General features: G+C 37.8%; 1 protein-coding gene across 1 annotated transcript in view; it reads right to left on the reverse strand.

Moving 5' to 3' along the window:
- Positions 1–17,180, reverse strand: part of PRKN (parkin RBR E3 ubiquitin protein ligase) — a 1,305,989-nt gene that overhangs the window by 1,288,029 nt on the left and 780 nt on the right. The gene's annotated exons all lie outside the window — the stretch shown is intronic.

The raw sequence follows: 17,180 nt of genomic DNA on the forward strand, positions 1-17,180 counted from the left end.
ATAAAGCTAATATAAAATAAAATTTCCCTAAGTACCAGAGAAAAGCAAATAACAAAGCAAGACAATTTTACATTTCAATAAATTGGAAATGGGCAGGAGAGGTGATTTCCTTAGAAACAACCAAATAGAACTTCAAGACACTGTCTCAACAGTGATGAAATATTAAATATGAAAGTGTCATCATCTTTCTCTCTATACCCAGGATCTCCCCCGACTTTGAAAATATCTACTATTTTACTAACCCAAAAGCCAAAATCTAATAGCCTTTGCCACGAGTCTAACTCCATTCTGGGCAGCTTTGGAAATAACAATGCCTGCCTGCTCTGATACACCATCAAGGAAAAACTAAAAAAGAGATTCACCTTGCTGGGAAGGCGGTCTTCCTCGGGCCTCTTGCATCCTGCATATCTTACTGAGCATGTCAAGACTACAAAGAGTCTGCTGCTTTTTCACCTGGGCCTATTTCTCAGAATTGCTTTTGCAGATAAGAGATAAAGCAACTTCTCCCCTTAGACAAACAACAGGCTTGATTACTACTTGCTATAAAACCAGTGAATTCCCCAAGCTCAGAGATTCCTAGGTGCAAAGCAAACTCATTGTATACAGCATCCATCTGGACCATGGGATTTGGGAGCAAGGCAACTGATATCAATATGCTGATACTCATGCTGCTGTTTTACCTTAGTAATAACATCCTTTGTCTCCAACCCAGAACTCTTTTGTCTCTGCCAGCAACCATGAAATAGTACTGGGTAAATTAACAGTTTGTCAGGAAGGTCACATCAAGTCCTAGACCAGAGAGTTTCGGCAAAGGGAGAAATGCTGACAAAAAACGTGGCCTTCTGAAAGAAGGAACAGGGATTGCAAATTGGGTTTGGGGATTTGAAAACAACTTTCCAGGATCTATGAGGGAATGCTCTCACCAAAGTGAAGAATGGGGGCATAAGGGCCCCCACTGTCCCATCCATCAATGGGGCTGAGAGAAGAAAGGCAAGATTGAGATAAGCTATAGCAATGGTTCCTTGGTTGTTGCTCATTCATTCCCCTCCATGCAGGGATGGAAGGGGAGGTGGTTATCATGATAAAAGGGCAGCAAAGCCAAAGTTACTTTGGCTTCCCTTACCAGCTGAGAAACACCAAACCCTGTCAGGTGAGATCAGTGTCCTTTCCATCGTTGGGAGTAGGTGGGGTGGAACTTGGGTTCCTATCCAGCAGAACCCTAATAGTTTGACTCCTTTTCTTCCCCATCATACAAGAACTAGTGTATATGGCTTTAAGTACTTTACGGGGACAGGGGGACCTTGGATCCACCCTAATCATCTTTCTCCTTTAAGCACCTGAAGTCAGAATAGAGGGGAAGGCAAGTGTCAGGTAATGTAAAGGGAGACAGCTCTTTCATATCAATAAACAAGGCACACTTGGTCTTTGATCTAAGCAGCCTCCCAGTTAGGTCTCCACAAAAGGAACTTCTTGTGTTGTCGGTCCTCCCAAAGGCCATCAGTAGCAAGGTCATCATCACAGACACCTGTACAGCTTTGAGAACTCCTTGACTTAGTACCGACATAAACTAAATGGTGTCATGTTCTTAATTTTGTCACACTATTTTGAGTCAGACAATGGTGTGTCTTTTGCCATAAAGATTACCCAACACTGGGCCACTAGTCAAAGTTTCAATAGACATTTCATGACCTTTATCATCCATAAGATGCTGTCATTATTGAGACAAAAGGGACTTTAAAAATCAATTTCAAAGGATTTCTAACTCTATCTCACTCACCACCTCTTAGTCTACACCCCTTATTAAAGGCAGTTTAGTCACTAGATATAGCCATCCCCAGAAAGGGTAAGGAGATACATAGATTTACTGTGAAAATCTGAGATTTCTCCCCAACCATTCCTGGGCATCATGTATTTTTCTTTCACCTAACAGGAACTTCGGGCCAGGATAATTTGATATACCCTCCAGGTGGAAGCCTAATAAAAAGGGGTCCTAGAAGATTCAATCATAAATTTGGTCCAACCACTGGATATCTGTTGGATTGGCATAGTCCTATATCGTGAAGATAATGACCATTTGGATTACTGAACAGAGTACACCGTTCACCATGTATCTCTACAGTGGTCAAAGTGGTGGGCATAATGTGTCTCTGTAAATTGTGTAAAAATGCTCTTATCCTACCCACATCTGACCCTTCCAAACAAAAGGTTGGCTGGAGAAAAGATACAATTATAGCCACTTAGAAGTGACACAGCCAATTCCCTGGTTGTGGAAGGAGAGCAACAAACCTGGCTACTGGGAGAGATAATGTCAAATCCCAAGAGGTTTGAGAGGCTGTTATTAATGCTCTCTTAATTCTCTATATCCAGTACCTCACTCTGGCAAAACTGTCATATGATCCACATGAGTCAAGCAGTAGTGGTGACTGGCAATCTGACTCACTAATACACTTCAAAAGGCTGTCATCCCCATCCCCCCATCCATGGGCTATAAAACCAGGAAAAGTCATGTGGATATGGCTGTCCCTGAACCATTCTGCTGTGCCTGATGCCATCAGCAGTATCTCCAAAACAAGGACCATCCTCTCATACCTGTGCAAACTCCCAGACTGACACAATCTTATTTCAAACTGATCAATACAAATTCATAGGCTTGTCCAGATTCCAAAGCAGCCTTAGGTTGCACCATGCATGGCAATCAAGGCTGCAGGTACTCAGAATATTATCTATGTGGCTTAATTAAACCAGCCTAACAGTGATCCAAATCAAGGGTAGCAGCAAATTCCAAACTAAAGTGACCTGTGGTCTCCATGTGAAAGAAAGTAAAATATGAAATAGTTTTCCATTGGGCATGAGGGTTACTTTCTGGACCATTTTTTGCCCCTGTTATTATTATTGGCAGTGCTATTTCAAACTTCCTTGTATGGGTCATAATAGATAATAGATTCTATAATAATTAAGACCTACTGTTCTCCCCCTGGGATTTATTCACATTAGGCTGAGTCAGAGACCCTGACAGGATGGGGACAGATGGATTTAGAGTCAATATTGCAAGTTGGCCTCATCCTGCTGTTTGGGATCCTATTGATTACAGCTTGAATTAAATGCTGTATGAGACAAGTTGAATAGATTTAGTCCAAGTCTCTGTTGGCCCAATTAATCAGAGTGACCATCGTGAAAATTCATCACAAGACAAAATTGTATATTAAAGGCTATTGGGTATTGGGAGAGAGAGTTTTCTTCAGGACTCACACTCCCCTACATGTCCTGCTAAGTGGACCTAGAATGTATGGCCTCAATTTTTCTTTTACCTGGGCCATTTCTCAGGGTTGTTTATGTATTCAACAATCTTATGAAATAAGGTAATGTTTATCTCCAAAGAAAAGGTTTGCTTACTGCTTGCTATAAAAGTGGCAGATGTGGAGCACCTGTGTAGCTCAGTTAACCGTCTGCCTTCACCTCAGGTCATGATGTCAGAGTCCGAGGATCAAGCCCCGAGTAGGGCTCCCTAGGCAGAGGGGAGCCTGAATTCACTTTGCCCTTCCCCCTGCCCATGCTCGCTCTCTCTCTCTCTCAAATAAATAAATAAAATCTTAAAAAAAAAAAAGCGGCAGATGCTTCAAGCTCAATAAACAGTCCTCACCACAATACAAACCCAGTGCATGCATGGCATCCATATGGGCCAAAGTACATCACCCCTATAGGATTTGGGGCAAAGGAAATTGGAGTAAATATGATGAGACTATGATGAGACTTATGAAATTTGTTGTGCCATGAGTAATAAAGTTCTTCTTCCCTGATCCATAAGTCTTGTGTCTTCTGACAGCATCCATAATAAAAACAGGAAGCTATTTGTTAGTTTGCAAGTAGAGTAAAAATCAATTACCAGATTAACAAGCTTATCTCTGGCTTGAACCACCTGTGATACCTCATATAAACCCCAGTTATGGCAACCACCGATATTTAATGTTCCAATACAGACTGACATGGATGTCATAAAGTTGATATACTGCTCCTAGATTGTTTGATGAAAGCAAGAGAAAATGATTAACATACTTATGTAAAAACCTGGATCACTTTCCTATCTTCTAGAACCTAAACCTATAGATTCTCCTATTGGGCCTCCATATAATACTGGAATTTTCCCCTTTAGTTCCAGTTCCCCCTGTAGCAAAATCCCTATGAAGGGGAACTGGTATCATGCCTGTGCTACACTGTAGTGTGGAGACAAAACCTCAAGTATATGAAATATCATTATAGTCTCGTTTAGGGGAAAGAGTGTTTGGGACTACAGCCTGAACAGAGAAGGAAGTGAATATGGAGTGCTCCTAGCCATAGATTTTATATATATATAAATATATATTATATATATTTTTTTAAACTCCAAGCCTGATTTCCAAAAGTACCATCGACCATCAACCAACTGAACAATAAGCTCACCCTCTTGGAGGCAGAAAAAGGGCTAAATCACTATTGTTTATAAAATTAGGTCTCTGCCAAAGGGGAGGGAAAGCAGGAAAAGTATGTAAGATTCAGAGAATAAAAAGAGCTAAGAAAGATAATTTTAAGAAAGATAATTTTATTTTCCATTATCAAAAATCCTACAAAAGCAATGTATTTAGGGTTCAAAATTCACCTTCTGAAATTTAATGAACAGACTCAAATGTCTCAGAACTTGTGTATCATTACTGCAAAAGATTTGTCTACTAGTTATTACTCACTGTAAAAAGCAAATAAAGAAAGAACTTGAGAGGATGAAATAACAATTTAGAAGCAGAATTAGAGTAGTCAACATCCAACTTCCTCAGAGTTATGTCCAGACTTCAAGCTAAATATCAAATGTGATCCGTAAACATTCTAGATTTACTGCATTGTAATACATGTGATTAAAGCTGTGCTAAAAATTAGGAAAATCCACAAACTCAGAAAGTCATTTCATATTCACTTGTCTCCATAATTCATTAAAAATAAAAAAGAATGGTTTTTGAGAACAGCCACAGACATGAATTTGATGGATGACCATTCCCCCACCCCCTGTGAGGCATGAGGAGAAGGTAGCTATGTTTATTCATCATGCTCTGTACCTTCCTGGGGAAGCGACACTGCCGGCATGTCCTGCTATTCAATTATGTGGACACAGAATACACCCTGAGGCAGACACTGCTGAGGTTGTGCTTGCTTACCGCAAAGACACAAATATTTCAAAACTATCCATAATTTCTAAAAAAAAAAAAAAAGGTTAAAATTTAAACCTATCTTATAAATAACATCAAAGAACATCTTTAGAACAATTATGAAAAAGAATCTGACTTCCGTTCTTTGTTTTAGAGCTTGGACCTTTCTTTTTATCCTCCGGGGTCTTTGTCTAGCAGGGCTGAGAAGCAGGTGGGGTATAGTCACCAGGCAGAAAACTGTATGGATGACATCAGAGCAGGTCAAACACTAAGAGCATGGAAACAAATCTATTTTTCCCATTTAAAAAAGAATCCCTAAGAATAATTAAAATGAATTCCTACGCAAATTAAATTGCCTTGAAGTTTTCTGAGCAAGGCTTTAGGCATTATAAACACTCCTTGACTTTGGCCTGCCAGGTTTCCTCGATCAATCATGTGGTAGTCTAAAATTAAATTGAAATGATTAGATCAAGGAAAATCAAATTTTTTTAACATTTAGTTTCAGTAATGTTATTATGAAGCTTTTAGTGATATTGTAATTACTTTGAAGCTTTGAGCATATGTTTCTACTGAGAGTATTCCATGGAGAAAAGCTGCATTAGGGAAGCAAATAAATGCAGACCCCAGCGCATCACTGGGGTCTGTATTTGTTGTAAACTTAAAAGCTAAGGGTGGAAAAGACACAATGCATCAATGTGATTTACACTCTAAACATCCTGCAAGGAGTAACCACTTTGAAATCCCAGCTAATTCCAGAGTTAAAATAATGGAATGGCTTCCCTCTAAGGGCAGCATTAGAGAAGCAATAAGTTAGAGAAATAACAGTAAAGACTCAGTAAAAAAAGAAAGAAGTCATCATCCTGTACTGGCTTTAATTTTTGCACAGGAAAATGTGACAAAGATCTTTCTAAAATTAATAAATCTCTTCTGAGAATATGAAACATTTTAATATATTTTGTCTGTGCCAAAATCAAACTATATAATTACTTTGCTTTTCTATTCTTTCATCCATTTTGACACTTACTGGGATTATGCTTGGTTTAGGGGTTACAAAGCTAAACAAAATGCACCCCATCCCCTAGGGAAATATCAGTGGATACTAGATTCTTCCAAGGAGGTACTTCAACCTCAGCAACAGGAAGGGAGTTTAAAGAAAAAACCAGAGACAAGACAATGGTCTCCCCTCCTTTGATTCACACTTTCATTCATTCAGCAATTATTTATTAAGTACAAGCATATTTCTTTCCCCAAGAATGAGGCAGGTAAGTAAACACATGACATTAAAATGAAATGAGATGAGGTCTTTAAACTTCAGCAGAAAAATCATTCCATCGAAATAATCTGAAGTACACAAACCTTTTAAAGGATTTCTTTACTCTGATTATCAAGGTATAGCTGATTGTTCTAGTAGCTTAAAGATCCTAAGTAGGAAGCATTGCAATAGTCTAGGTGTTTACCTTAGATACTGCCAATTTTATTTTAATTTCTTTGAATTCACTTACTTTCAGTCACAGACACCATCACTCTCTACTGTTTTAGAAGAGCCAAGTTATATTGGCTCAAGTTATATTCACCTGCCATTGACCACTGCAAGCAGTAAAGCTTGCTTCCTCTACCCCAATGGGCCTTGGAATTTAACACAGGGTGTCCATTTGTTGCACACATGCTGCTCTTTATGAAATCAGATCTACCAGATTAGTGCTGTCATAACTTCTGTCATCCAAAAGGGAGTGAGTGTGATTTAACTTGGCTCTGCTGCCAAAGCTATCTTTCTGAAAATAAATCTGACCACGCCTATTCCTGGCGATGAGACCAAGTGGCTCTTCATTATCAGTGTAGCAAAACCTGAACCCTCCAGCACGGACCAGAAAACTGTCTTGGGCACGCCTCTATCTGTCTTTACCTGGGATCCTTCTCCATTTCCTTCTCTGAACTCCTGACACTGGAGTCCCCAACCACTACTCCTCCTTCCCCAGCACAGCCTCCAGATTCAAGCCCTCACATCTTGCTCTGTCAGGAATGCACTTTATTTGCCTCTCCGGAGACCACTCATCCCTAAAGGTCCAGCGCAAACATTACCTCTTCTCTGGAAGTTCCCTTGTACAAGTAAACACATAACTTCTTCCATAACTTCTGTTATTGCTGATCACTATTTTGTAGATGTGCACAGCATCTTCACTAAATTATGACTTCCTCATTTGGATACACAGAGTTGCTACCTGTGACAGGTTTTATAACACAGGGTCTCAATAAATGTTGAATTTAACATTTATTTTACTTCTTTCCAATAAAAATGACCTTTTTCTTTTCTTACAAATCCATTTCTACATCTATTTAAAAAATTTATTCCATATTTTCCTTAGAGTTTCTCCTAAGTGTACTAACAATGTGTAATTGAATATTTTCCAAATATTTCAGGTAAATTGCCTCATGAAACCAAATTCTATACTGACATCTTTTAAAAAAAAATTAAGCAAAGCACACAATTTCATTCTTTTTTGTCCTTTATTACATTACTAGAATTTACTTAAAACTTTTAACTGTGTAATTTTCAAGCAAGCCAGTTTAGTTGCTATTTAGGAAGGGCAGGACAATGTTAAATTATTCCACAGGAGCATTAGGTGTCTAACATTCATAGTGAACCGGCAAATAAGAAATCAAAATGTACATAAAATGGTTTTTGCTCCTGCTTTGCCTGATCATGTGTTGTTGTGTGAAGTCATATTTCCTGTCAAAAGCATAACAAAGCTTCCTCTGCTCTACAGGATACAAATGAGCAACCTGGTAAAGCAAATTACCCAGCTGTAATTCACCATTTCAGTCCTGGAGTGTAGCCACATGTTCTTTTGCCACCTGAGAAAACTACCTTGAAAAGTGAGTTATGTCCTTGGCTAGCCTCATCAACTAGTCCACAAAATAAATATTAGATTCCTCATGTGTGACATTACTGTATTGCCTTTAAATGATCTCAGAAAAGGCAAAATCAAGTAGTATCACAGTCAATTCAATGTCCTGTATCTGTTATTCTTAGGTCATAATAAGACACTTCCAAACTAGCTTTCAGATGGCAAAAGCCTTAATGGTAACATTGGTAGGCTGAAAACAACCTCTTCAGGCTGGCCATGTCCTGGTCCCTAAAACCTGTGAATGTGATTATATGGCAAAGGGGACTTCGCAGATGCAACTCAATTGAGGATCTTAAGATGGGGATTGTAACCACAGGTGTCCTTACAAGAAGGTGGCAGAGGAAGATTTGAGTACAGAGAAGCAGAGGTGATGTGGCTGCAGACACTGACACTGAAGCAAGGTAGCCAGGAGCCAGGAAGGAGGTCCAAGAGGAGTCTTTGCTAACCTCTGGGAACTAGTTCTAACACCTGATTTTAGCCCCTTAAAACTCACGTTGGACTTGTGCCCTCTAGAACTGTAAGAGAAAAAAAATCTATGTTGTTTCAAGCCACCAAACTTGTGATTTGTTACAGTAGCAATAGGAACCAAATACAATAAATAAGCCATGCCTCACAAGTGTATACCAATTTTAAAAGTTAGTGAAATGATGGTACTAATCTCTGTCATCCTGAAAACACTACTTTTATGACCAAAACATGAGACTACTGAATGCTAGGACTGATCATTTATCTGACATAATTTGTCACAGAAGTATAGTCAGTTCCACATATATCATGATGGTGATATATTTGTCCAAAACTTAAGACTGTGTTTATAACATTTATTGCATTTCTGTATTTGCAAAATATTATATGCTTAATGTTGAACATCTGAAAAACACAATGCAAAAGAATCCCATGATCCAAAGATAATAATTTGGGGGGATATTTCTGAAATTTTTACATATATAATGCTATCTAGTTTTCAGGTATGATAACTAAGCTCTTACATTCATTTTTTTTTCATTTTTTTTTTAATCTTTAACTACTAAAGGCTTAGGTCATAATGTTAGTTTTCTTATTATCATCACTGCTTGAAGAAAAAATCATGTCACCTCTGGAAATCTGATCTCAAATAGCATCATGACCCATTCTCTGACTAACTTTACCAGCATAACTTGCATTCTATTAGGCATAAAATGATTAAACTGGCTGCAGAAGCCAGAAAGAATTTTAATAAATTTATACACAAAGAATTGTGATAACCATGACTAGACCCAATAGAGAAGTTCCTCATATGTGAGGCCCCAAATAAAAATATTCCAGAATGCCCCCTCCTAGAAAAATAGTTATAAAATGTGCAGTAGAGCTGTAGTTCCCAGCAGTTTCCAGGGTACAAAGGCAAGTGTATACACCCAGTGTAAAATCATCATACACTGAGAATAGATTATTTGGTGAATTCCCTGAAGTCAAACCAATGGAAAAACAACAACACATTTGATAGAAACTGCATGTAATGAGAAACTGCAAGTCCTATAAACATACATAAAAATGGACAATGAAGAAAAAAAAGACTCTAGAGAGGACCACATTAAAAAAAGAAATGCCCTAACCTGCCAATGGTTGGGCATCTCAGCAATTCCTAAATGTCAAGTAGGAAGCAAATATCAGACCTCCACTATATATTACTTTCTGTATCATATAATTATGTCTAAATTGACTGCACAGTAAAAGACATACAATTCTCTCCAATACTGTTAACTCAGGCATCTTCATTTAAAAACATATTTCGATACTATCACACATCATTATCCAAATGCGGTAAACGCCTACTGACTTGTGCAGTCTACACCTCTCTGTGCTAGGCAGCCAGGTAAGCAGCAACTCAAAGAATGGTGCCTTGGTTGTACTTAAATCTGTTCCTCTCACTCCCCAAGGACATGCCATGGAGCTGGAAAGGACTCCAAGCCAGAACTCAGGGGTGGAAAGAAGCATGCTAGAGTGTGAAGAGTTATTCTTCAACCTTTATTTCTCCAGGCAGTAAGCCTAACTGGTGCCCAATTCTCTGGCCAGTCCTCATTATCCAAAACTGGATCAAGGAATAACGTGTCCAAGGACCAGATTCCTCGGAAAGCAAAACACAAAAATGAGGCATGTTTACTGCAGGCAGCTCCCCATGGAGGGAAGGACCCTGGTGGTCCTCCATCTGGTTAGTCATGCCATTCCCACTGTGACCCTCAGAAACACTTTTACAACCAACAGTAGAGCCCTGTGGAAACCAGCAGCAAGTGAAGTAAGAGCTCCCCTCTTAGTTATTCAGACAGCAGCTGCTCTTTTGAGTTGAAGAATGAAACGTTAAAATTCCAGCTTCTGAGAAAAAGAAGGTGGGATTGAAAAAAACAATAAGACACAAGAAAAGGGGGCGTACAGATGACTTCTCTGAAATACAGACATTGTAAACTCAGTGCTATTTCTCTATGTTATTTATACAGAGCGGGCTTCAGGTGCATATCCTACCTTTCCATGTTCTGGAAAATGCATCTACTCTGCACAATAAGCTTAAAAAAAATCTCTATGTAGTCACAAAGGGCTTCATCTCAGGTCATCTAATTTGTGTACTGAAACTCCAGAAACATTTAACAATAGGAATAACCGGTACATCCATCAATTAGGTAAATAATAAAACTGTCTAAACTGGAACACCAATATTAATTCCCTAATCACTATTTTTTTTCCTATTTGATGAGAGTAGGAATAGGGTTTTGAGGAACAGGTAAAGTTGCTATATATTGTACATCTTGAGTTTTTTCTGTCTTCCAATGGTAAAAGGTTCTAATGATAACCTTCATAAGGGAATCTGCTCAAGGCCTACAGAAAAAATGAATTGGAGAAATCATTAAGAATCTATCGATACGGGGATCCCTGGGTGGCTCAGCGGTTTGGCGCCTGCCTTCGGCCCAGGGCATGATTCTGGAGTCCCAGGATTGAGTCCTACATCGGGCTCCCTGCATGGGGCCTGCTTCTCCCTCTACCTGTGTCTCTGTCTCTCTGTCTCTCTCTCTCTCTCTCTCTCTCTCTGTCTCTCATGAATAAATAAACAGAATCTTAAAAAAAAAGAAAAATAGTCTATTGATACAAGGGACCCCTGGATGGCTCAGTGGTTGAGTGTCTGCCTTTGGCTCAGGTCATGATCCCGGGGTCCTGGGATCGAGTCTTCCATCAGGTACCCCACAGGAAGCCTGCTTCTCCCTCTGCCTATGTCTCTGCCTCTGTCTCTTATGAACGAATAAATAAAATCTTTAAAAAAAAAAAAAAGAATCTATCAATACTATTAAAAATACAAACATTGGTCCAAGGATGGTCTCAATATGTGACCAGGTACATAAGTTATACAGATATTGAAAAGGAACCAACCCTATAATGGACTATGCTGAGTCACTTAGGACCTCTGGCTTTAGCAACAGTTTTCTCATTACAGAAGAAACTATAAACAGAAACCTAAGCATCATATGCCACATATCAAAGAAGGACATATAGAGGGCAGCCTGGGTGGCTCAGTGGTTTAGCGCCGCCTTCAGCCCAGGATGTGATCCTGGAGACCAGGATTGAGTCCCACATCGGGATCCCTATATGGGACCTGCTTCTCCCTCTGCCTGTGTCTCTGCCTCTCTCTCTCTCTCTGTCTTTCATGAATAAATAAATATTTTAAAAAAAGAAAAGAAAAAAAAAGGACATATACAATACTTTTGAAACATGAATTTAAAGCTTTAGTAACATGAAAAAAAATCTGTCAATGAGAGACATTTAATACATTCTATAAAAATCGGGATAATTTTAAAAATTTATTTTAGAAATACAGCCCTTCATCAGAGATGAGTTAATGACCTCAAAAATGTTGCCAGGCCGAGAAAAGCCATCTCCTATCCTACAACCACTCTCTCTCTCTTAGCAGAAGACCATCATCTCCTGCTTGAGAGAAAAAGAAGCCATTAACATTTACCTGGACTTCTAGGCACCATTGCACTGTACTACAGCTTTCCATTACTGCCACAGACATCTTTCTAAAATGTAATCCATTCATAATGCTCTTGTGTACACAATGGTTCACTGACTCCTCCTTCCACTGTATTATAAAGCTACCGCCCTTGGCCCTGCTTACAGCTGACAGACTCTGCCCTTCCAGCCTGGTGCCAGCCTAATTCTTCTGGCCTCCACCTCACTGCATAGTCTTCATCCCCTCTTCCCTCTCCCTGCCATGCCTCAGCTCATGTCTGTCCCTCCATCTAGAACATTGCCCTCTTCTAATTAACTCCTACTTGTCCCTCAGTGTCTCTGGACACAGTGGATTGACCAGACTCTACTAGTTGCCCTCTCCTGCACTTCCCTGTATAAACCTATATCATGATACTTACAACATAGGATTGCAAATCTTTGTTTTTCCGTACACCTTTATGCTATAAGGTGACAGATAATGGTTGCTAAGCTCTTGGTTGATTCTAAAGGAGGAGCTAATTGCTTCAGGCTGAGAAGTGTGAGAGTTGACACACAGGTGAAGATCTTAAGGAAAACTTCATATAAAGTTGGTATCATTTGAAGTGGATCTTCCAGGATGAACAGTAGTTTCCAGATGCACTAAAGAGGAGTAACATTCAAAGCTGAGAAAATAAGGTGTGCAGAAGAGACATGAAAACTGTGATGTGATGGTGTGTGTGCGCATGTTTGTGTTGATATATAAACATCTCTACTTACTCTGCTTCTGTTGTGGAGGAGAGGGGATTTTTTTACCTCAAATATATGTCTTATCAGTCCAACTAGATCACAGACTTGTCTCGGAGAAATGGTCTCCTATTTCCCTCTGCTCCTTTCCAGGAGGCAATACATACACATTTGCCACCACCTGGGCCTCCCCTGCACAGCACCACCTGATCCAGTACCTCAGAAAGAACTGACATTGAAATCATTATTGTGAGCTGAAATACCTGTTAATCCAGGGAAGAAACATTTCTAGTTAGTGAAAATAGATATAGGAATAAACCTGATAGAAGTCCCAGATAATTAGGACATATAGTACTGGGGGAAATAATAGTAACATTACCAACAATTCTTTTTAACCCAGACTCTCTCCAATAGGGGTAAGCAAATAAGGCAGGAAGGTGAGCTGCAACATAAATCAGCCAACTGTCATATAAATTTCCTTCTTTAATATAACAGAACTTGAGAGAAACCATTCAAGTTACTACAAAGAAATATTTAAAATGAGCTCATTAAATGCAAATTAAAACAGAAACACTGAATAAGCATTGGGCCACAATTAAAGGCTAAAGAAACAGCAGGTAAGAAACAATTTTCATTGATCAAAGAACTAAAAGCTAACAGAATAGACTATTCTCCATTGAAATTGGTTTCATGAATATGAAGCATTTCGAAGTAAGGAGATTTTTTTCCCCATTTTTCAAAGAAGCTTTGGAGGTAGAAATGGATCTGCATATCTTAATACAAAGTACTTTCATTGTATCATTTTCAAGCAATGAAGCTCTGAGATTTCAAAAAAAAAAAAAACGTAGACTTCAAAAAAAATCCTTAAATCATTCCAAAATTGTAAAGGGCATTAGGTCATGATTTTAGAGCCTTTGGACCCAAAGAACTGTACATAATTACAGGAAATAGTCTATGCAAAGATTCAGTAGTTTCCTTTATGACATAAATGTACCTCACCAAAAATAGAAGCTTTCAGAGCCTATGAATACTTCGATGTAGGGTTACTTTTTATCTAAAATTATTGAAATGGCAAAGCAAGTATCAGTACATCACAATCAACTAAAAATATAAACTCTGAGACTTTAAAATTCACCTCATATAAGCTTTAAAACAAATATATAGATTTGTAGGCAAATAGCAAATTAGACTGCATATTCATAATAGCATGGGCATTTTTTTTTTTCTATTTCATTCAGTGTATCCCTGGCACCTGGAGTAGTACTAAGCACACAGTATGTGCCCAATCACTGGATCTGTTTTCATGAAAATAAAGCAATATAAAATGAAAAATGAAAGGGTTTTTCCCTCATAAATTCATTTTAAAAATTTAAATATACTGTTTTTCACTCATCAAGAAGGCAAAAATAAAAGTATTTTGTGGTACACAAGGAGTAAATGTGCATTCTTATAAACACTGCCAGTCAGAGCAGAGCCACCAACCATAGTGCACCAACCAGGTTTAGTGCACTGCTCAAAGGAATTAAACTTGGGGGTGGGATGGAAAGAGGCAGGGAAAAAGGAAAAACCCAGTAGGTGCTCTGCTGATGGACAGTGTGAGTCAGTCTTGGGGAGGATGTCTTCTTGAAATTTTTCTGTCCTGAGGAGTAACAGCAGATTTTGCTACCTTGTTGCATTAGATAGAAATATAAAATATGGTGACCTACTTTATAACAATTTAGAAATACCTAGAAAAATTTAAAATCTACTAATCTTTTGACTAGAAAATCCACCCAGAAATTGAACTAAGATCTTTACTTTACATATATGCTTACATATGCAAATAAAAAGACAGGAACAAAAAAATAAAAATAAAAAATAAAAAAAAATAAAAAGACAGGAACACAAACATTTCTGATGACAGCAATCTATAAACCTACTGAATGCTCATTTATTGAAGAGTATTTGTATAATTTGTGTACATCCACAAAAATAAGAGAAGGCAAGAATTACTATGGGGTGGAGTTATATAGGTGGATATAGGTTTTTTCCTAAGAGATAATTTAAACAACATACAAATGTGACTATGTTCTAATTGTTATTTTTTTTAATAAAAAACCTTTAAAGAGTGAGACACTGAATTTGAATTTCAATATTGGCAACACTGTTGTATACAGATCCCCACACTTTAATATATGATACTACTCATTACCTAAATCTAGTTCTGTAGGAATTAGGATATACCACAAATATCGCTACTAAAATTCAATTTTAAATTGCTAATTTTTAAAAGAGTGAAAATGTTTTTAATGATACCAAAAATTATATCTTTCTAAGTAGAATTTTCTTATGCCTTTCTATTGTGCTTTATGATACCCTGATGTCCTACTCCATACTTCTCAAAGTCATAATTAATTAAACTATGTTTCTATGACTGTCTGGGCCAGGCATTTAACGTATCAGTCATAATTCAAGTGAGAAATATAAGTACTTTTGAGGCAGTCTCTGTACCAAGAAGGAATCCTAGGTTTTAAGAACAAAAAAGGAAGGTTAATTCTACTCGTAGTGGGGTAACAATCAATCCCCTTTACTCCTATTGTTGTTTTTCCTCAAAAGTAAGCCAAGATTTTTGTAAAATGGAAGAGTACTATTTGCATTAAAGAGGGTGTAGCAATTAAAGAGAGCACAAGCATAAAACAGGCAAGTTCTGAGTAGCACAATGTCTTTAACAGGAAAAAAAAAAACAAACCCAGATATATACTGAGGTATATTTTTATCTCCAGCCTATTACTAGGTATAAACAATAATGCCTTTCCTGGCTCTGAGGTTTATTCACAAACAGGAAACCCATCACTTTTTAATTGCCTCCACTTTCACCTACCTTTCCTTTTTAATTGCCTCCACTTTCACCTACCTTTCCACACACTCTCTTCACCAATACAAGTCCAAAATTGGCAATTAAGATTTTTATCAAAAAGTGCCCACCAATAGAATTAGGCATTGCAATTACTTGTATAAAATAATGTACTGCACATTGTCCACATGGTTTTTATATGTAAAGTACCTTTCTTGGGATGGGGCATGTTGTACTTATGTTGTAATACACATTTATTTGCACTATGTAAAACAACAACTGGAGTATAAGAAAAAACACCTTTTAAAATCTACCTTATATTCTCCATGTAATTACAAGTTACTAATAACTGTCTAATCATCAAATCCAAAGATCATACTCTTCTGTCTTATGTCCCTAAGTCCCAAATAAACTAAATTCCCTAAACATAGTTCATCCTACCAAAGTTCTTTTTTTTTTAAAGTTCTTATATAGTCATTTATCAGATAACAATTTAGAATTGTGATTTTTAGATCTTAAGTCCCTATCTTTATATAGCTTTGCTATAAACTTGCTTCTTTTAAGAGCATGCATGCACTAAATTAAGTTGAATTAAAATAAAATTTTATAATTGTCTTCAAATAAAACATAATTTTTTCTGTAAAATGCTGACATCATGGATTTTTAAAAATTTCTTCTATTAGTTTTTCTGATTCCACTCAGAGCCGTTTATAGTGGATTATATGTAAAAGTTGGGTTCAAAAGATTCATAAAGTTTATATAAAACATTCATTTATAAGAAAAATGTCTTCATTGGATGACTTTCAAAAGTCATTCACCAAAAGTCATACCGTGCTAGAAAGGTGAGAAAAATTGGACAACATCCCTAGGTTTTATCATTGCTGCAAAGACAGCATCAGTTAATCACTGGCATGATTCTCCCTCTGGGTAGAATGTTTTACGCTTTAACATTAATTTTCCTAAATAAAAGACTTAAGACTCTATCAGTGCATACAAACTTACGTATTTTAAAAATCCACTTCTCATCTTTCTGGACTGACCATTTCTGACTTCAGATGCACTCGATGCAATCAAAATTGTTTTTTAAGTGGTACTCATCAGGAATAATCTCCAAATAGGGTCACCAAATCTTCCATACACAATCTAAAGTAAGTCTCTGTCATAATAAACGCCCCAAATAACACTGGTTTCTAATCATACTGTGTATTTCCACTCATTTCAAAGATTACCGCGAAGAGGAGGAGGAGGGGGGGGAGGAGGAGGGGGGAGGAGGAGGGGGAGAGGGAAGAGGAGGAGGAGGAGGAAGAGGAGGAGGACGGCGAGGAGGACGGGGAGGACGGGGAGGACGGGGAGGGGGAGGAAACTTTTGTCACAGTGTTTATAAACAATTACCACAAACCATTTCCAAAGCTTTCATCATAAATATGCACCCAGGTCATTTTGTGTCAACTAATAATTCATTATGCCAATATTTAATCCTTGTTATTCTTTACTCTAGATTCTTTCATCTCAGACCTACAAGGAGAGATTTACAAGGAAAAATCGAGGGAGCGAGAGGTTTAAGTTCCTCTGCAG

Source organism: Canis lupus, chromosome 1 (assembly GCF_003254725.2).
Source record: "Canis lupus dingo isolate Sandy chromosome 1, ASM325472v2, whole genome shotgun sequence".
NCBI classification, from domain to species: Eukaryota; Metazoa; Chordata; class Mammalia; order Carnivora; family Canidae; genus Canis; species Canis lupus.